Below are 21877 nucleotides of genomic sequence, written 5' to 3'. Positions count from 1 at the left end.
TTTAGCTTCCTGTGGTCTCGCTTTCAGATAACATATTTCTGTCTTTTGACACGGAACAGAATCCAAACCGTGATCCGCACTTGCATGGGTCACTAAATCAATAATAAATAATTTAGCTGTTCAGCAAGAATAAAACACGCACTTTCTACCAACCAGTGTTGATAAATCTGGGCACCCAATGCCAGGCCACTCTGTCAGCACTGCAAAGGCCCATTGCTTGCAAGATACTCATACAAAACACGACTACTTGCAAAATGGAATGAAATGTGTCCCGTGCACCTCAAACGGAAATGTCGCTCTAGTCAGTTGTGTCCAATACATGTAATACATTCGTGCAAACTTTATTTATCGGTTGGTTGTATAAGCTTTATTCGAGACAATTCTCATAAAAGCACATAAAATCAGAACAATTACACAAAAATACATAGTCAGAGTAAAAAAATCATTAAACACAGTGCAGCTCATACAATATTACACATAAAACAATTTATACCATTTACATAAAAATCTGTTAAAAGGGGAATCCCTGGTTACTGGCTACCCCCCAAAGACCGTCGTCTTATCGCCCAAGCCCAACCCATGTATTTGGCTACCCCCATGACTATCGAATCCTGGTTTGTTGTGCACAGGATTCTTAGGGCCACTGCACTATCTCGTATCCCCAGGTTTCTGCATACCGGCGAGAGCCATTTTCTCCTCGGATTTACATAAGCTTGACATGCGAAGAGAAAATGGCCTAGGCTCTCCTCGGCATTCTCACAGGCGGGACATAGGTTATTAGTGGGTCTGTGCCAGCCAGATGTCAGTTTCTTAAGGGGGATAGATCCTGCCCTTAACTGAAAGACAAGTTTCCTGTCCATAGGTACAGTGATATTGGCCCAGTATTTTTCTAGGACAGGAAAAATTTTAGTCTCCAGGAAGCGACCAGACATAGAATCTGCCCTGGTGTCATTCAGCATCTTACCTCCCACCCAATCCCAATATTGCTCCTTGAGGGCTTCTTTACTTGGGAAGATTTCTCCCTCTGGGTTGTACCAAAGATTTGAAAACCCTAGATTTACCAACATGGTCTTCAGGTGTTTTAACCATTTTATTTTGTGGAAGATATCTTCCTTGATTATCCACAGAAAGCCCTCCGCGTACTGTCTTATTTCTGGAGTCGTCCAGAGGCGTCTCCAGTAAAGAACTGGTCGCAATCGGGCTCTGTCGACAATCGTACGTCTGCCTAGCTCCAAGAACAATGGGATTAGGGGGGTACTCTGTGGAAGTCCAGTAATCCCGCGCATGAACTTGTTCTCGGAAGTCTGGAGAGCCACCAGACTATTCCAAGCCCATAGTTCCGCGCCATATAAAGTGGCACCCAGAACCTTCGCATCGTACACTGTCATTGCAGGTTTTATAGGTTTTGTTTTTGATTTACGATGTTCCCCCCTTAGGGCACCTGAAAGCTGCTGGTGCTTTAGGACTACTTTATTCACATGATGCGTCCAGCCATTCCCCCCCGCAATCTGCACTCCCAAATACGTAAATTCATTAACTATATCAAGCCTGCTATTATTTAGGGTTATCTTAGGGTTACTCCTACGTCCTGCAAAGAAGGCCATTAATTTGGTTTTTCCTACATTTACCTCCAACCCATGCTCCAAGCAGAAAGCATCGAAAATGCTTAATGCACGTTGCAACCCCATGGGGGTCTTAGACAAAATAAGAGTGTCGTCAGCGAACATCAGGATCGGAACCCTGGTGTCCGCTAACGATGGGGCATCTACACTAGCCTTCAACATTCTCTCCACTATCCCATTAATGAATAACGAGAAAAGTAGAGGGGCCATCGAACAGCCTTGCCTAACACCCCTTTCCACAGGGAAATCCAATGTTGTTTCCCTACTTCCTCCCCACTGGACTCTAGCAGAGTTGGATTCATGCAGTCGCATGATTAATGTTAGCAGTTCAGCAGGAATACCCAGCTTTTGGAGGACCGACCATAGCTTATACCGGGGGACTAAATCAAACGCCGCCCGTAGGTCGACAAACGCGACGTACAGGCTGCCCCTTCCCAACTCGACGGTCTTCCACCGCAATATGGTGAAGCGGAAGACCTGGTCAATGGTACTAGTTGCTCGCCTAAATCCCGCTTGGTATGGGGAGAGGGCGCTATTATCTTCTACCCAGTCCATTAGCTGATTTGTTACCATTCTCCCAACAATTTTCTGCATGGTGGCTATTAAACTTATAGGCCTGTAATTAGCAGGCAATGAGCGATCGCCCTTCTTGTGAATGGGGATAATGGTTGCACCCTTCCAAATGTCAGGGACCACTGCCCCCTTTGCTAGGGCATTTGCTACTAGGAGGATGTATCTCGCCCATCTAGTCACATCATGTTTGAAAATATCCGGGGGGATACCATCTGGACCTGGTGCCCTCCCACATTTCGCTGAACAGATGGCAATTTCTACTTCTCTAAGGGAGAATAGATCTTCGGTTGCATAAACCGGTATTAAATTATCAGCTGCCACGGATTTATTGCTTTCCGCGTACTGTGGCCCGAAGTAATCGACCCAAGCTTCCACTGGTACATTGTTGTCAGGTTTTACTGGGCCCGCACCACTACCCCACTTGATAATTTTCCAAAATAACATTGAGTCTTTATTATCAGAGGCTTCCTTTAATTGGGCCCAATGGTCTTCGTCCCATTTCTTTTTGGCACGATAAATGGCTAATTTGTACAGTTTCCTACTCTTTATCACTGCAGCACGGTCCCTGTTCCTTATGGCATGCCCCAGGTCTAAACGTGCTTTTCTGCAGTGGTTATCAAACCACCTGGCCACTTCCTTGATTTTCTTCCCTTTACTTTTCTTAATAAAAAAGCATGGTCTTAAAAGGGAGAATAACTTATCATGAATTTCAGTGATACCGTTATCCCCTGGAACCACTGGGACGGCTGCTTCAATCGCGGAAATTGCACAATCAACCTTATTGGTGATATATGTCATAGTGGCCTCATTTGCTAGTACCCTGGGCCATTTTAACCTTCGCTCATCGTTACTTAAAAAAGGGGTTTCATCGTATGTCTCAAATGGGTTTCCTGAGCCAGTGTTCCACCACCTGTGGGACACACATAGGGGGTTGTGGTCACTTTCAACCCGAGGCCTAACAGCCATGTCAACAACCCCACTCCACAGCTGGAGGCTACACAATATATAGTCAATTCGACTCCTATTAATACCATTATCAAAAGTGAAGCTGCCCTCCTTGTCACCAGGTGTCCTGCCGTTAAGAGCTCTAAGTCCATGTTCCAAGCAAATGCCATTTAGCAATAAAATCTCTTTTGTCCATCGCTTCACAGGTTTTAAGTTAAGAGATGGTACTCCCCAGAGATTATCCACTTCACTCTCCATAGGGTCATTTGTGCAGTTCAAGGGTTCAAAAGTCCTATTTAAATCCCCAACAATTATCTTTACATTATCCTGGGAATTGGCCTCTATTGCATCAGACAACAACTCAATAGTGGATAGATTTGTTACTTTGTCTCCTCTCACATAGACATTGTATAAATCTATTGGTTGGCCCTTAGCAACAGGGATTCTTAGTGCTTGTAGATCAATATTTCCCACGTCTAGGATTTTTATGTTTATATGCAAATCCTGCCTAACCCAAACAGTTAGGCCACCCTTGGGCCGCCCTCTTCCCCCTTTTGAAGCTGGTATACAATAATTCAAGTAACCTAGGCAAAAGAGTGGATCACAAGCCCAGGTTTCCTGAAAACAACAAATGTCAAAACCACTTATGAAATCCACCCAAAGTTGGGAATCCAACTTACTAGCCAACCCAGCGACATTCCAAGATAAAAGGGTACCAGTATCTGTATTTGTCCCATCCCGATCTTTAACAAGTGGAAATACATGGGCTGACATTGGGCTTTCCATTAGGCTAGTCTGACTTTCTAAATCGACTATCGGGTCCACAGTTAAAGCATCTATTACAGGGTATAAGACATTTGAGTTTGAAGTTCCCATTCTTGAGCCACCTTCTTCAGCCACACACCCAGCCTCACTGTTACTCACCAATAAATTTATAGCAATGGTATTACTACTAACTTCACGTAACCCTTCTACCTCTTTTATAATTCCACCCATACTATCGATACCAGTATGTCAGTACCCCCAGCTCGGGTCCTGCCATCCTACATACGGTTTATAATGTGTATATGAGGTATGAATATGACCGGCAGGGGGAGGTGGTAAAGGAATAACTGGCCATGGTACAGTAGGGGGGATTAAGGGCTCGTTGAGTAAACTTGTTGTTACACTTGAGGATCGGGGGTAAAAAAAGGTAAGGTCCACGATACCAATACCACCCTTATTTGTTCCCCATCCCTGCCTTGTTATCCATCCCGCTACCCTAGGGTCTTGAAAATTAACCACTATACAGTCCCCCCCCAGGGTTTTTGGTGTGTAACCCATCCAGTCAATTCTCCTTGCCCCTATTATTAGCCCATCAATATCACCCGGCAGAGGACGGTTTTCCTTTAACCAGTGCATGGTCTTGTTTTTAAGCATCTGGAAATTTTCTCTCTGACCTGGGGTTAAAGGTGGTACATTGATAAGAACTGCCACATAGGGGAAGGAGTCTGGAGTAAGATTAATTGGGGGTTTTCTATAGGGTGGCTTTTGCAAGGGTGGTGGGATAGATTTGGGAACTTGGGGAACAAGTTGGAGGGTAGGTTTCTGCACCTGAAGTTTATTATTTGCTTGGGACGTTGCTAAAGATTTACCAGTCGGCTGGCCCACATTAGCCCCATTTCTTCCCCCCGAGATGTTTGGAGGTATACGTATGCTATTGGTTACGTTTGTAGAGGCTGGCACTTTACCCACTTGTTGTTGGCATAAAATAACCTCAACATTTGCAACAGCCGGTGGATTTTGTATCTGGGCTAGTGTGGGCTGTGTAGGCTGTGTTAAAGTCGACTGCAGTGGTTCAAAACCAGCAGCCTCTCTCTCAGCCCTGTCTAAAGTTTTTGTAGTGGCTTTAGCTGGCGGTTTGTTTTGCTTGGGAGGTAAAGGGGCGGCATTCTGGGGAATTCTACCCTTGTCCTGTACATGGGGGTTATTTGCGACCTGGGGGTTTGTGTTTACTTCCACCCTATTTGCTTTAATTAGGGATTTTGTAGAATAGAAATTGTCTAAAGTTGTCTGTTCGAAGTGGTTTAACCTATCTACGAGCTTAGCAATTCTATCCTCGATAGGGGTAAGTAATTGTCTAAACATTTTTTCAAGTTCTGGGAGCACGTTTGCAAATAATACAGTGTTTTCTTTACTTGATACATTGGAAACAGTACAAAAATTGTCCGCTATGTCTTGATTTTCCTGGGGTACAGGGATAGTTGGTATTACACTTCCAGTACTTAGAATTTGCTCATTACCGGCCTTTCCAATGTTCACTAGTTTATGTAACTTCCTGAATTTTTGTGGAGGTCTAGCCGCCTTTTTGCATTTATTTATGGAGGCTGGTTGTTTCCTTTTGGACCCAATTTTCGAATTGGCCGATGTAACCCGAGAACCTAAATCAGGCTGCGGTGGTAAATTGGAATTACTACCACGAGGCTTATTTGGATCTGCCACAACACTCTTGTTTGCTTCATCACCCTGAACCTCAGAGTGTTCGTGTGTGACTGGTAGGTTCACTGATGATAAGGGGGTTACCAAAGTGGGGTAGGCTACAATTGAAGACTTGTCCGTGGAGTTCTTAAGAATTTCAATGGATAACCTACGCTCTGCACGCTTCTCAGCCAAAGTTAATTCCTTATCTATTGTCAATGAGCGATTAAAAAAGAATTTGTCTAAGGGACCAATGGCCAGAGGACCAGGCTCCGTTGGTAAAATCATCAAGTGGCCAATTACAGGGCTTGTGTTTGCAGACATTGTCATATCGATTACAAAATAGTGCAAGTTAGTCTATATCACTTACTGAGGTAGGTGGTATATGGCACGGACAAGAGGGGAGGCCCAGCCCGGCCTCCTTCGGCCCCGGACGGCCACAGACGGTCCCGCCCTTGTCCCGGGCTCCTCCCGCGCGCTCCCGCGCAGCGGGTAGTAACCTTCACTTAAATAGGAAGTCCTTAGGATTGCAGGCGGGGCGTGGTGGCCAGGGAGAGCGGCCAGATGGTCAGAGGCGCGGTGTGCAGGGGCTTCTGGGATTGGAAGTCCTGCCCCGCACGCTCGCAGCCCTGGCCCTCCCACGCAGCTGTGAAAGAAATTGCCCTCGGTCTCTGGGGCGCAGCGGGACCCGCGAAGCGGGTTCCGCAAGTCGTGAAGGGCTGGAAATGAACCAACAAGGTCCGCTGGAAAACGACAGCAGGCAAACAAACAACCAAGGTCTTTATTTATCCATTCCGGAAGCGCAATACCACCAAAACAAGGTTTAGGCGCTATAAACCAATCAAGGGCACAGCAGCACTGCAGAAGAAGTACTTAAAAAAAACAAGCAGCAGTAAAGCCCATAATTCTGGCTCTTTCTTAGGGAAGTGTTTATTAATAGATACTTTTGACCAATATTTCATTGCATCTACCTATGTGTATTTATGTTGCTGTGAACAAAAAGTTGTAAATCAAGCAAGTTATGATGACCGTATTTATTTCTTTTGATTGTTTTATTTGAAACGTTTTATATAGCGCTGGCTAGACCCGGAGGTATCATAGTACTAATGCTAGTTCAATCACTTACCACATGATTGAATTTCCGTAAAATATGAAGTATGTTTAATGCGAAAATTGTAGTAGGCAATTTTTCCTAACATCATAGAGGCCTGTAACCTAGCAATGAAGTACAAATTCTAATATTACCTCATGTTTTTATTTTTTTAACATTGAGCCCCATTAATTCTGGAATGCTTGTTTTCCACTTTAAAGGACAATTGTGCAAGTTTTTTCCCTTCTCTTTGCTGCCCGCATTGAAATTTTGGAAGCTACTGTTTATTAGCTAATGAATAGACAGATGTTGTAATAAATGACAGCGCAATTCTCTCTGCAAAAGATGGAGAAGACAGAGAGGATGATTTATGGGAAAATGTTATGGAAAACAAGAAAAGATGTGGGGAAACATTCAAGGACACATGGTTAAAGGATGATTGTACTCAGGTGAGAAGATGGGGAGTGGACCTGTTCCCAGGAACATCCTGAAATCGAATTGGTCAATGTGAATAAGAAAGAATATAAGTGTTGCAATTTTGAAAACGTGCATTAATATCAGTCTGTGTTCCTAGATTATCTTCACATCCTATTGAGGCAGATTGATTGAGCTTTCTTTCCACTTATTCTTTTCCTTAGACTGAGAACAGCATCTCATTGTGTTCTAATTTTTTCAGACTCTCTAAGAGGAGACTCTTTACTGAGTTCTTGGAGATCTCTTTATGAGGAGTCATAGTGCATTTCTTGATCTGTTGGTATTTGAGCTGCAGATACTTACCAGCTTAGGCTTCAGCTTATGCTTAATTATTGCATCAGGACTCTTCATGGGTATCTGAACACACACCTTTCATCCTGTCTTGCACTGAACTTGAGTTATTTAGAATATCCATGTTTATCTATGGTACACACTATTTCATTTCATTGTATTGATACTTTATTTAATTTGATATTTTGATATATTGACTTATTTAATTGCTGAATATTGATTGATTGAGTTGTTAATCTTAAATGATGAAACCTGAAAAATAATACTTAAGTAACAGACCTAACTGAAAGATTGGAAAATAAAATCCTTTAACTCACACTTAACTCTCATTATTGACTACTAAAGCAATGATAGCTGTAGTCAAAAAAGATTTGACTACAGCTCCTCACATCTCTGTCGACATGGTGTCAAGTGACAGGGAAACCACGTGCTCTAGCAACAGCACACTTAACTAAATGAATCCTCAAGGGGTAGTAGCATTGTGTCTTTTTGACAGGCTAAAGTTTCCAAAAGAGCAAATAATGCCTAAAGTTTAAAGAAGCGATACAAAAGGGGATGATGGACGGAGCGTTTGAGCAGATCAAACACTCACCCCCAGTCAACTGATCTGGGTTTAATCCATCACCATTCTTTAGCCCACTCAGCCACCCCATTTCAGACATGGCTATATGCAAATCAGTCTGACCCTGTGCCTTATGGGAACAGTCCAGCCCGAACTGCCAAGCCATGTCTTCCATGGACCGGAAACAAGCATCCTGGGACCGGTTTCGGATTCATAATCCTCATCAGCCAGGCTATCTTGAATCCAGTGGCCAAGTGAGCAAGGGACTCACGTCTGAGCATACCCTGCCACACTTAGGGCGAACAAAGCGATACAAAAGGGGATGATGGACGGAGCGTTTGAGCAGATCAAACACTCACCCCCAGTCAACTGATCTGGGTTTAATCCATCACCATTCTTTAGCCCACTCAGCCACCCCATTTCAGACATGGCTATATGCAAATCAGTCTGACCCTGTGCCTTATGGGAACAGTCCAGCCCGAACTGCCAAGCCATGTCTTCCATGGACCGGAAACAAGCATCCTGGGACCGGTTTCGGATTCATAATCCTCATCAGCCAGGCTATCTTGAATCCAGTGGCCAAGTGAGCAAGGGACTCACGTCTGAGCATACCCTGCCACACTTAGGGCGAACAAAGCGATACAAAAGGGGATGATGGACGGAGCGTTTGAGCAGATCAAACACTCACCCCCAGTCAACTGATCTGGGTTTAATCCATCACCATTCTTTAGCCCACTCAGCCACCCCATTTCAGACATGGCTATATGCAAATCAGTCTGACCCTGTGCCTTATGGGAACAGTCCAGCCCGAACTGCCAAGCCATGTCTTCCATGGACCGGAAACAAGCATCCTGGGACCGGTTTCGGATTCATAATCCTCATCAGCCAGGCTATCTCGAATCCAGTGGCCAAGTGAGCAAGGGACTCACGTCTGAGCATACCCTGCCACACTTAGGGGGAACAAAGCGATACAAAAGGGGATGATGGACGGAGCGTTTGAGCAGATCAAACACTCACCCCCAGTCAACTGATCTGGGTTTAATCCATCACCATTCTTTAGCCCACTCAGCCACCCCATTTCAGACATGGCTATATGCAAATCAGTCTGACCCTGTGCCTTATGGGAACAGTCCAGCCCGAACTGCCAAGCCATGTCTTCCATGGACCGGAAACAAGCATCCTGGGACCGGTTTCGGATTCATAATCCTCATCAGCCAGGCTATCTTGAATCCAGTGGCCAAGTGAGCAAGGGACTCACGTCTGAGCATACCCTGCCACACTTAGGGCGAACAAAGCGATACAAAAGGGGATGATGGACGGAGCGATTGAGCAGATCAAACACTCACCCCCAGTCAACTGATCTGGGTTTAATCCATCACCATTCTTTAGCCCACTCAGCCACCCCATTTCAGACATGGCTATATGCAAATCAGTCTGACCCTGTGCCTTATGGGAACAGTCCAGCCCGAACTGCCAAGCCATGTCTTCCATGGACCGGAAACAAGCATCCTGGGACCGGTTTCGGATTCATAATCCTCATCAGCCAGGCTATCTTGAATCCAGTGGCCAAGTGAGCAAGGGACTGACGTCTGAGCATACCCTGCCACACTTAGGGCGAACAAAGCGATACAAAAGGGGATGATGGACGGAGCGTTTGAGCAGATCAAACACTCACCCCCAGTCAACTGATCTGGGTTTAATCCATCACCATTCTTTAGCCCACTCAGCCACCCCATTTCAGACATGGCTATATGCAAATCAGTCTGACCCTGTGCCTTATGGGAACAGTCCAGCCCGAACTGCCAAGCCATGTCTTCCATGGACCGGAAACAAGCATCCTGGGACCGGTTTCGGATTCATAATCCTCATCAGCCAGGCTATCTTGAATCCAGTGGCCAAGTGAGCAAGGGACTGACGTCTGAGCATACCCTGCCACACTTAGGGCGAACAAAGCGATACAAAAGGGGATGATGGACGGAGCGTTTGAGCAGATCAAACACTCACCCCCAGTCAACTGATCTGGGTTTAATCCATCACCATTCTTTAGCCCACTCAGCCACCCCATTTCAGACATGGCTATATGCAAATCAGTCTGACCCTGTGCCTTATGGGAACAGTCCAGCCCGAACTGCCAAGCCATGTCTTCCATGGACCGGAAACAAGCATCCTGGGACCGGTTTCGGATTCATAATCATCATCAGCCAGCTTTTCCAGCCTCAGATAGGTCAAGTGTTCTAAACAATGCACATAACTCTAATGGACAAGTAATTATTTGTAAGCAATGTCGCCAGAGTTTGTTTTGTATGGGTGTTGTCGACGTTTCGACCCCTATGGGCAGGACTGAATGTTATCCTTGCAGTGGGGTCTTCATCAGGGCTGAGAAGAGCACATGTGAAATAATTGGAAAGTGGGTGTAAGGACATGAGGTTGTAATCGTGTGTGCTACTAGTGTGATAAGGTGAACACTACCAACTATGTTCAAGACGACGGGCAACCTCTGCCATCCAATGGAAAGTGTGGGCCTGTTGAAGCTCCTATGGGGAGAAGGAAAACAGTCACATATCTGCTGGTGGACTACAACCATCAGAGAGAGAGAGCTTGTCTATGTGATCAGCATGAAGATACTTACTCATGTAAATGAGTTGGAATTGCAGCAGTGTTGGCTTGCAAATGTAGGAAAAATCCCAATTATTCTGTGAGAGAAAAAGGGAGGTGGCTCTCATTGAGGCATCCAGATTGAATGGAAAGAAAGAGGTGATTGATCATAAGGAACGATATCAAGAGAAACAGTCTGCCTAGCAGTAACATGGTCACCCGCTGGCTGGTGTCAGGAAAAGCCGAGCGGTGCGGGCTCTGCAACCTGCTAATAGGTTCGAAATAGCGGTGTTGCATGGGCTGGGGGTACCGTGCAACCCGATAAATTAGGAGCACTTGTGTGGTCACACAAAAGATGCATCCTTAATGAAGGTCTATTGCCCTGAGTCTATAAGAGATCGGCTGGCGGGGACCGCAAAACAACTAGGGAAAGCGGAACTTGGTAAGGCAGCTACAGAAATTTAAAAATCACGTTGGAAAAGACCAGTGATCGGTAACATTCTACAAGTCAGTGCATGAACTAAAATCCCTGGCGCTGTAGCTAACTCCAGGGGTGAGCCTGAACGATTGAAAAGTATAAATTCCCATGGGGACAAGATAAAAGCTGGAGATAAGTATGCCTGAACTCAGAATATAAAAAGGCATCTTTTAGTGAAAGTGATTTTTATATTGTGTATTTCAAAATACCACTTTTAGAAAGCGACTATTGTCTTGCTTAGCCATTCTCTGTGCCTCTGCTGGTTTGTGGATTGACTGCCTGAATTTGGAGAGACAGAGGCTGGGGATGTGCATTCCCTTCAGACGGGGGGAAGGGGTTGAGGTGTGTACTATCTTTCCTGGATGAGTCAGGGCTGGGCTGAATAGACCTGGGCTGCATTTTGAGTAGTTGGAGGAGATTTCCTTGGCCATGAATAGGTCCTGTCTGCCTTGCTCATTGCTGTCTCCATATCCTGACAGAAAGCCGAGCCAAAAAGGGCAGAACAGATTTGGACTTAGCTAAGAGTTTCTCTGCCACAAGAGAACAAAGAAAACTATGATATAAATATTGGGGCCAGGATCCCAGAAGGTCATATTTCTTCTGGACTCAAGAGGAACCTCTGCCAAGGAGAAGAATGGGAAAACTGAAGGAGAAGTACTGCCTCTTTGCTGTGTGCTGTGTGGGGTTGGCTGTTTCTGCCAAGGTGTGATGTGTTTCATGCTTGACGAAGATCTCCAAGGACTTGGTGTAGAGCTTGCCTCCTGTTCTGAAGTCTCAGGGACACAAATACTTTATTCCCTGTCCTCATGCATCTGGAACCGCTGTTTTAGTTGCCACAGAGGGAAATAGCAATTCCAACGCCAGCGTGCGAAGCCGCGTCCTGTAAAAAGGGAGCATTAGATCTGCATCAGATATTGTCCACAATTTCACATCTTTTTATAATACTAAGCAAAACACACAGACGAGCTTAGTTTAGAAGGTTTGTCTCTCCCTTCTCCCTCCCTCGCTCCTCATTTTCTTCTATCTTCATTGTAGGCGCTGTGCAGCACTTTCAACCTGTCTCTTCAGAAACCTCTTCAGACCTCTAAAAACTGTTGATGATTTAAAAAAACAGGAGAGGGGCTTGCACTCTTGTGAGACTAAGTCGACCTAAACCCTTGTAAAAATATACCTTGGTAATGTGTTTCGTTGTGTATAAATTCCAGACATGTAAACTTACACATTTTGTGTTTCCTTATTAAAAAATACTGTAATTTGACAGTAAGGTACTTTCACTGCAACAAGAAACCTCTAGGTTCTACAACAGGCACTAGCCAGAGATATTTCCCAAACGCTTAAAAATAACGCGTACATACCAAGTCTACAAGCATTGTCCACACCCTGTCTATTTATTTTATTGTGCACAACTATGTTTTTGTGGTATAAACTCCATTTAATCAAACATGTCACCACAGTTCCTAAGAGATATATTGTCCAGTAACAAGCATATCGCATGTTGGCAATTCATATTTCGCCTATAGCCCTTATTTTTAGTCAGTAGGACTTATTTCTGACAGTGCAATAATCTTGTAAGGCCCTAATAAAACGTAATTTTACATGATAAAGTGAATCTTCATTATTCTTCTGTGCAATGTAACAATACAGTTCAATACCTGGTCAGCCCCATTCCGAGCTTAATTTGATCCGGTGGTTGCAGGTTGGGCCACCCAGAACTCATTTTTTGGGTCTAGTGCTTTTTTGCCCTCATCAACCTTTGACCTAGAAAGAGAAAAAATACACAAGGAGAAAGGAAGGAGGAAGAGAAATTCTGGAAAAAACTTTGACAAATGAGAAAGCAGGTATGAAAAATAACCTGCAAGAGTGAAATAATGAGGCAGAAAGTGTCTGCTGGTCTATTAAAGAGGTGGACTAAAAATTACTAAGCATGGGCGTAAAATCCATTTAGTTCGCGGAATTTGCAGATTTTTGGCAATTTCGCTGTCCCAGAATCAAGCGAATTTGCCCAAAAATCCGTAAATTTGCAAGCTTGCGGATATTTTTGCTTCGTCGCGCTTGAAAAATACAATATCGCGCGCGCGGTGTTGACTTACCGTGATTCTGAGTTCGCCGAGTTGTTTTTCTCCCGGTTTGCGTGTGCTGCGCCATTTTGGATCTTGCTGCGTGATCCCGCGAGAGTTTTCCGACCGCAATTATGTCATCGCGGTCCGCCATCTTGCACAGCGAGAGTTTGACAATGCGAGTACGTCATAAGGGCCCGCGATCACGCATCGTGGGAGTAAATAATGCCGAACACGCAGCTGACTTCCGGCGGGAGATTTGAACAGCTCGCTTTCCCGAACTTGCAAAAATTGCAATTCTGCACAAGAAATCCACCGCAGGCAGCATAAACCTTCTGAAAATCATGATTTTGATCAGAATAACTCCTCAGATTCACATTTGGCTGCACTTTTTTTGTGCAAGGAGTCCATTTTGAGGGGGGGGGTGGGAGGAAGGAAGTGCCCCAGAGTCTCCAACTTCCTGTTCCTCCCAGTGCTTTGTCCATGTCCTGGTCACTTTTCATTTGGATCTGGAGCAGGAAGGATTACTTTTTGTGGCTGCTGCTGGATATTTGTATTTGAGGACTTTTTGTTTGGATCACTTTTGGATTACTATTGGATTTGAGATTTTACAAGTAAGTTGGTGTTGTTTGCTTGGGGCATTGCAGTTGCTGCAACTACAATTGCTAAACTTTTTCACAACTTTAAAAATATATATATTGTGTGCCACAGTATGCCGTAGGCCCAGGGTTAGTCATGGGGGCATGATACAACTGTTTCTGTGAGTTTTGTTGAACTTAAATATCATTTATGTCATGGAATTGAATAGCTCACTGTTATATGTGGAATTTCTTTTTAATTTTGGGGTGCGTGTAAAGCCACACTAGCCAGTAGGCCCGGGGTAGTCAGTGGTGCATGGACCAAGTCTTTCTGCGGGGTGTCTTGAATTTAAACATCATTGAGGGCATGGATGGCATTGGATTGTGGTGAATTTTGTGTGTTTTTCGACTTTTCGGGGTGTTGTTGGTGCCAGGCCATGTGGGTGGGGGCCATTTTGAGGCCTGGTCCAGGCAGGGCATGGCCAGGTGGCTGGGGGTCAAGGGGCCACTTTGAAGCCAGGCAGTGTGCTCAAGCCTGCACACAGTTTGCCTTGCTTTCATCCATTAGGCCCAGGGGTACTCAGTGGTGCATGGACCAAGTCTTTCTGTGGGGTGTCTTGAATTTAAACATCATTTAGGGCATGGATGGCATTGGATTGTGGTGATTTTTGTGTGTATTTCGACTTTTTGGGGTGGTGTTGGGGCCTGGCCATGTGGGTGGGGCCATTTTGAGGCCTGGTCCAGGCAGGGACTGGCCATGTAGCTGGGGGTCAAGGGCCCATTTTGAAGCCAGGCAGTGTTCTCAGGCCTGCACCCAGTTTGCCTTGCTTTCTTCGATTTGGCCCAGGGGTAGTGAGTGGTGCATGGACCAAGTCTTTCTGTGGGGTGTCCTGAATTTAAACATCATGGAGGGCATGGATGGCATTTTGTGGTGATTTTTGTGTGTTGTTTTACTTTTTGGGGTGTTGTTGGGGCCTGGCCATGTGGGTGGGGGCCATTTTGAGGCCTGGCCATGTAGCTGGGGGTCAAGGGCCCATTTTGAAGCCAGGCAGTGTTCTCAGGCCTGCACCCAGTTTGCCTTACTTTCTTCGATTTGGCCCAGGGGTAGTGAGTGGTGCATGGACCAAGTCTTTCTGTGGGGTGTCTTGAATTTAAACATCATTGAGGGCATCGATGGCATTCGATTGTGGTGATTTTTGTGTGTTTTTTTACTTTTTGGGGTGTTGTTGGGGCCAGGCCATGTGGGTGGGGGCCATTTTGAGGCCTGGTTTAGGCAGGGCATGGCCAGGTGGCTGGGGGTCAAGGGCCCATTTTGAAGCCAGGCAGTGTGCTCAGGCCTGCACCCAGTTTGCCTTGCTTTCTTCCATTAGGCCCAGGGGTAGTGATTGGTGCATGGACCAAGTCTTTCTGTGGGGTGTCCTGAATTTAAACATCATTGAGGGCATGGATGGCATTTTGTGGTGATTTTTGTGTGTTTTTCGACTTTTTGGGGTGTTGTTGGGGCCTGGCCATGTGGGTGGGGCCATTTTGAGGCCTGGTCCAGGCAGGGCCTGGCCATGTAGCTGGGGGTCAAGGGCTCATTTTGAAGCCAGGAAGTGTGCTCAGGCCTGCAACCAGTTTGCCTTGCTTTCTTCCATTAGGCCCAGGGGTAGTGAGTGGTGCATGGACCAAGTCTTTCTGTGGGGTGTCTTGAATTTAAACATCATTGAGGGCATGGATGCAATTGGATTGTGGTGATTTTTGTGTGTATTTCGACTTTTTGGGGTGGTGTTGGGGCCTGGCCATGTGGTTGGGGCCATTTTGAGGCCTGGTCCAGGCAGGGACTGGCCATGTAGCTGGGGGTCAAGGGCCCATTTTGAAGCCAGGCAGTGTTCTCAGGCCTGCACCCAGTTTGCCTTGCTTTCTTCGATTTGGCCCAGGGGTAGTGAGTGGTGCATGGACCAAGTCTTTCTGTGGGGTGTCCTGAATTTAAACATCATGGAGGGCATGGATGGCATTTTGTGGTGATTTTTGTGTGTTTTTTTTACTTTTTGGGGTGTTGTTGGGGCCTGGCCATGTGGGTGGGGGCCATTTTGAGGCCTGGCCATGTAGCTGGGGGTCAAGGGCCCATTTTGAAGCCAGGCAGTGTTCTCAGGCCTGCACCCAGTTTGCCTTACTTTCTTCGATTTGGCCCAGGGGTAGTGAGTGGTGCATGGACCAAGTCTTTCTGTGGGGTGTCTTGAATTTAAACATCATTGAGGGCATCGATGGCATTCGATTGTGGTGATTTTTGTGTTTTTTTTTACTTTTTGGGGTGTTGTTGGGGCCAGGCCATGTGGGTGGGGGCCATTTTGAGGCCTGGTTTAGGCAGGGCATGGCCAGGTGGCTGGGGGTCAAGGGCCCATTTTGAAGCCAGGCAGTGTGCTCAGGCCTGCACCCAGTTTGCCTTGCTTTCTTCCATTAGGCCCAGGGGTAGTGATTGGTGCATGGACCAAGTCTTTCTGTGGGGTGTCCTGAATTTAAACATCATTGAGGGCATGGATGGCATTTTGTGGTGATTTTTGTGTGTTTTTCGACTTTTTGGGGTGTTGTTGGGGCCTGGCCATGTGGGTGGGGGGCATTTTGAGGCCTGGTCCAGGCAGGGCCTGGCCATGTAGCTGGGGGTCAAGGGCCCATTTTGAAGCCAGGCAGTGTGCTCAGGCCTGCACCCAGTTTGCCTTGCTTTCTTCCATTAGGTCCAGGGGTAGTGAGTGGTGAATGGACCAAGTCTTTCTGTAGGGTGTCTTGAATTTAAACATCATTGAGGGCATGGATGGCATTGGATTGTGGTGATTTTTGTGTATTTTTTGACTTTTTGGGATGTTGTTGGGTCCTGGCCATGTGGGTGGGGGCCATTTTAAGGCATGGTCCAGGCAGAGCCTGGCCATGTAGCTGGGGGTCAAGGGCCCATTTTGAAGCCAGGCAGTGTGCTCGGGCCTGCACCCAGTTTGCCTTGCTTTCATTCATTAGGCCCAGGGGTAGTGAGTGGTGCATGGACCAAGTCTTTCTGTGGGGTGTCTTGAATTTAAACATCATTGAGGTCATGGATGGCATTGGATTGTGGTGATATTTGTGTGTTTTCTTACTTTTTGTGGTGTTTAACTGATGTTCCTCTGGCTTCCATTGCTTTTAGGTGCACAAGAGAACCACCAGTGCCAGGAAGAAGTCCTGCAGCGGTGTGTGCAGCACAACGTCACGTGACGTCACGTGTGGCCACAGACAAGACAACTCTGCAACTCGTGCAACTGCGGCCTGCTGTTCTGACATCTGAAGAAGATGGGCCCAAAGGAAGGTGGCTGTAGCGCCTCAGCGAAAAAAGTTGCCAGTGCCACTGCCAGTAAGAAGGAGCAGAAGAAGCAAGTGGCACCACCTACCAAGGAGACTGGTGGGCCCACTGACACCTTTTTTGGGAAAAAAACTACGCCTGCAACAGCAGCGGTGTCTGCCAGGGACCAAGCTGGAAGCAGCACCTCCGCTTCATTGGGCTCAGTGCCACCATGCCAAGTTAGGTCCAAGACCATGAGTGCTGCTGAGGCAGCCACTTTAGTTTCTCAATCACCATCGACCAGTGATTTTGGCTCATCACAAGAAAGTACCATCCAATCAATGCCGGGTGTAGCTCAGCTGACGAGTGTTCAACAACCACAGCCGCAACGACAACCACAGGTGCAACTAGTACAAGTGCAAGTACATGGGCAAGGAGAGGCGCAAGGAGAGGCGCAAGTAGAGGCGCAAGTAGAGGCGCAAGTAGAGGCGCAAGTAGAGGCACAAGGAAAGGCGCATGGAGAGGTGCACGGAGAGGTGCAACTAGAGGTTCATGGAGCGGCACAACTGCCTACAACGCCTGTTCCTCCAGATGATGATGATGATGATGATTATAAACTTGTATAGCGCATACTGTCACCCTACAGGTATCCTGGCGCTTCAGACTACAGACTCAGACCAGAATGAAATAGGTCGCAACAGAACAGAATAGAGGGGCCAAGCTTACGCCTTAGGGAAAAGACAGGTTTTCAGGTTCCTACGGAACTCAAGCAGGGAGTTGGCTTGTCTAAGGCTCTGAGGAAGTTCATTCCATATCCGTGCGCCTGCCACACTGAATGCCCTTCCTCCTAGCCTCGAACGTTTGAACCTGGGAATCATCAACAGGAACGCACTGGAAGAACGGAGCTGTCTTGTCGGGCGATACCATGTGAATCTTTCCTGAAGGGGAATGGGTCCTTGCTCATGCACCGCTCTAAAGACCAAGCACAGAGTCTTAAAATGGACCCTCTCCCTGATCGGCAGCCAGTGAAGCTCTCTCAGAGCCAGGGTAGAGGAGGAACTCCGTGACCTACCAAGAGCCAGTTTAGCTGCAGCAGACTGGATTCTTTGCAGACCCTGAAGAATATAAGCAGGGGCCCCCAAATAAAGGGAATTGCAGTAATCCAGCCTGCTTCCCACAATGCTACTTACCACCAAAGAACGAGCTTCTTTAGGAAGGGGAGTATTTTCCGCCAAATTGCGAACCTTCCTGACCGGTGTTAAGGGTTCCTCCTCTGGTGTAAGTCTAAAGTCGGATGGGAAAGGTCTAGACATCCTGCCTGCGGAGCAATATACTACCTCTGTCTTTCCTCAGTTAAATTGCAATGAGTTCCTCCTGAGCCATTCAGTCGTCTGCCACATGCAATGCTGCAACGCCTCCAGAGATAGTGCATGGTCCCCTTCTAAAGAGAAGGCTAATTGTGTGTCATCTGCATAATTGACTAAACATACCCCGGAGGACTTTATGATAGAGAGCAAGGGTTGCAGGTAGACATTGAATAGAATGGGGCTGATCGCAGAGCCCTGCGGCACCCCATGGGCGACTAGAGATTTACCAGAGGAGAATAGTGCTAAGGTTACTATCTTCTGTCGACCTTCTAGATAGGATTGAAGCCACTGTAGCGCCCGGCCTTTCACTCCTATCCTCCTCAATCTTTCCACCAGTATGAGATGGTTCACTGTGTCGAATGCGGCCGACATATCGAGAAGTACTAAGACCGTAGTATTCCCGTTGTCGGCTCGCATCCGCAGATTGTCCATCATGGTGGTCAGAGCCATCTCAGTCCCGTGTCCGGGGCGAAAGCCAAACTGGTCTTTATCTAGAAGATTGCTCTCCTCCAGGAAGCGCGACAGAGACCTACTGACCACCTTCTCAAGTATCTTCACCGGATAGGGGAGAAGAGAAATGGGTCTGAAGTTTGCCGGTATTGACGGGTCCAAGGAAGGTTTCTTAATCAGTGGAGCCACCACCGCCAATTTCCAGCGCTCCGGGACTATACCTTCTTCCAAAGACTGATTGCATATCTGCCTCAGCTATGGAAAGGTATTACGCCCAAGAGATTTCCATATTTTGTGGGGGAGAGGATCAAGGGGGGAGCCGGAAGATATATTATCTCCCAAACAGGCAAACTCTTCCTCTGTTAAAGCCTGGAAGGTATCTAGAAATACAAGCTGGTGTGAGACTACCTCAATCCCTAGTTCAGGAGGAGGTTGTTCACCCTTGTCGTTGACATGCAGATTGCTCACGATTTTAGTAATCTTGTTTTGGAAATGTATATCTATTTCATCGCATAGTTTTTTAGAGGCAACCACTTTATTTTCTGTGCAAGTAGGGGAGGAGAGATCCTTAATAATTTTAAAGAGTACTTTAGTGCTATTCGGTGCCTGTATGATAGAGCTGGCATAAAAAGCTGCCTTAGCCCTAAGGATTTCCTCTTTATATTGCAACTGTATTCGTCTAAGATCTTTCTTGTCATTCTCGTCATATCCTTTCCTCCATTTTCTTTCTGCCATCTTGCGGCGCGCACGGAGCTGTTTCAGCTCCTCATTAAACCATGGAGCAGACATTTTGCTTAAATTTCTTACAACCTTTATGGGAATTACCTGGTCCAAGATATTGCCTATGTATTTTGTAAATACATTGTAGTTATCTTCTACGGTCAGCGTGGGTTCAAAATGGGTAACGTCTAGATCAAAAATTGGGGTTCCGGACTTAATAAATTTAGCGCATTCCCTGCCCTTCCTATAAGACCTTAGCTGACCAGTACTATCCCCGAGGATTTCCAACCTAATACTAAAGTGAACAAGATAGTGGTCAGACCAGGTCTGAGGTGTTATATTTAATATCCTAGTATTTGACGGATTAGAGAATAACAAGTCTAGGGTATGACCTCCCCGATGTGTAGAGCCTTCCACCAGTTGGGAAAGATTCAGGTTTGCACATGCTTGCCTTAAGTCACGCAGATGGCTATTAACATTCCCATCTTCCCAAAGATTAAAGTCTCCTAGGATGATCATATTTGAGTGTGTCAGGGCAAGATTGGTGATACATTCGAGAAACCGTTGATAATGTACGGGCCCACCTGGAGGACGGTAGCACAGCAATCTTGTGAGGCGGTTCCCGCTGGGGGAGTGTAGAGAGTACCCCATTGTTTCTACCCCCTCCACTTCATCTACCTGTAGGAGTCTAAAATCCAGCTCCTCCTTAAATATCACCCCCACACCTCCTCCTCTGCCCGTGGTTCTGGGTTTGTCGAGAATTTTATAGCCAATGGGCAGGCACAACCAATATCAACAGCTGACTCTGCATTGTTCCACGTCTCTGTTAAAAACAGAGCGTCAAGTCCCAAGTCCTCTAACATGCCTGATACCTCAGCAGAGTGTTTAACCAGGGACTGGCTATTAATCAAACCCCCGAGAAGGAGCTTTCCAGCCTTTCTCCCACAGGCCTGGGCTGGAATTGCTGTACATTCTGCCTTACCAAGCTTTAACAGTCGATCTCTGTCATAGGTTATATGTCCTTGGGCCCTGTCAGAACGGTCAGCGTTGCCTGCGCCGGATGCCACTGGGGCGCAGACGGGCGCAGACGGGCTGCCTCTGGCGCGCCACTGGCGTGCCTGCTGTGCGCTTGCATCTCCTCACTTATAAATGATGTCCTGAAAGAGCTGCCAGACAGCAAGAGCGCTACTCCAAATGGCGCCCGCAGATGTCAGCAAGCCCGACCCTCCCTCACACAAGATGGCGCCCACGAGAGTACTAGCCACGCCAAAGCGGCGGGTAATGAGGTAAGTTCGTTTTTAAAGTGCGGGTATGCGGAATAATATGTAGTAATGTTGTGGCAGCAATCAGGAGTTATTAAAACACTGAGATAACAGTTTTAAAAAGAGTAATGATCGTGGCGATTAAAAAGGGTGGAGACCCCTATAAAGTGCTCTAAGCGTCCTGAGAGCCGTGCAGTTCTGCAGGCTGGATCTGTGCACTTGCAGCCCCTCCATTTAAATAAGGTGTCCTGAAGGAGCTGCAAAGGCCACAGATGGTATGCAAAGTGGAGCAACCCGGGAGAACCTTGAGTCGATGGTGCAGGCCTATCTGGATGACCCAACAGAGGTCTTTGTTGATCAGAACCCATTGCTGGCTCTAAATTATTTGTCTTGCCCACTGGCAAGCGTGTCTTCTGAACGTGTTTTCAGTGCTGCTGGTGCCATTGTAAGTTCAAAAAGGACCCGCCTCTCACCCAAAAATGTGGAGAGGTTAACACTGATCAAGATGAATCAGCACTTCATACCACCAGATTACAAAATACGTGAATGCAAGCAGGAAGAAAAAGACACCGACTTAGGTGACGGAAGTTCTTCTCTGTTAGCTGACCTACTCCTGTCTCAATGTATAGAGTTTGAGGACGGGCTCTACTTCCCTGATACCGAGGCCTGAAAATGACTTCCTTTTTTTGTCCTTATTCACTTTTATTCCTGTGTGTCTTTCTTTGTTTTGCAACTTTTACCACAACAAAACTCTAATCACCTAATCACAAGTCCATCAGCAGCACTGTCTTCATCTTATTTCCCTTATTGATTTGAAGGTGCCGCAGTCTGCATTCCTGAGGTTCACAAGTTCACAACTCAATCATGCTCCTCTATCCTCCTCCTCCAGACTCCCCCTATCCATTTCCCTCAAGACAGATGGATGGATTACGAAGAATAAAGAAACTTTGTCTTCGTAGACGGGTCCCCTCAAGTGGGACTGACATTACTGACTGACTACATGCTTGCTGATTGCTGACAGAGTTACTTCTGAAATTGACAAGAGAGGCTGCCCTGTGGGCCCTCACTTTATG

Source organism: Lissotriton helveticus, chromosome 4_1, assembly GCF_964261635.1.
Source record: "Lissotriton helveticus chromosome 4_1, aLisHel1.1, whole genome shotgun sequence".
NCBI classification, from domain to species: Eukaryota; Metazoa; Chordata; class Amphibia; order Caudata; family Salamandridae; genus Lissotriton; species Lissotriton helveticus.
The sequence above is the reverse complement of the archived record's forward strand: the minus strand, read 5'-3'. Positions refer to the sequence as shown.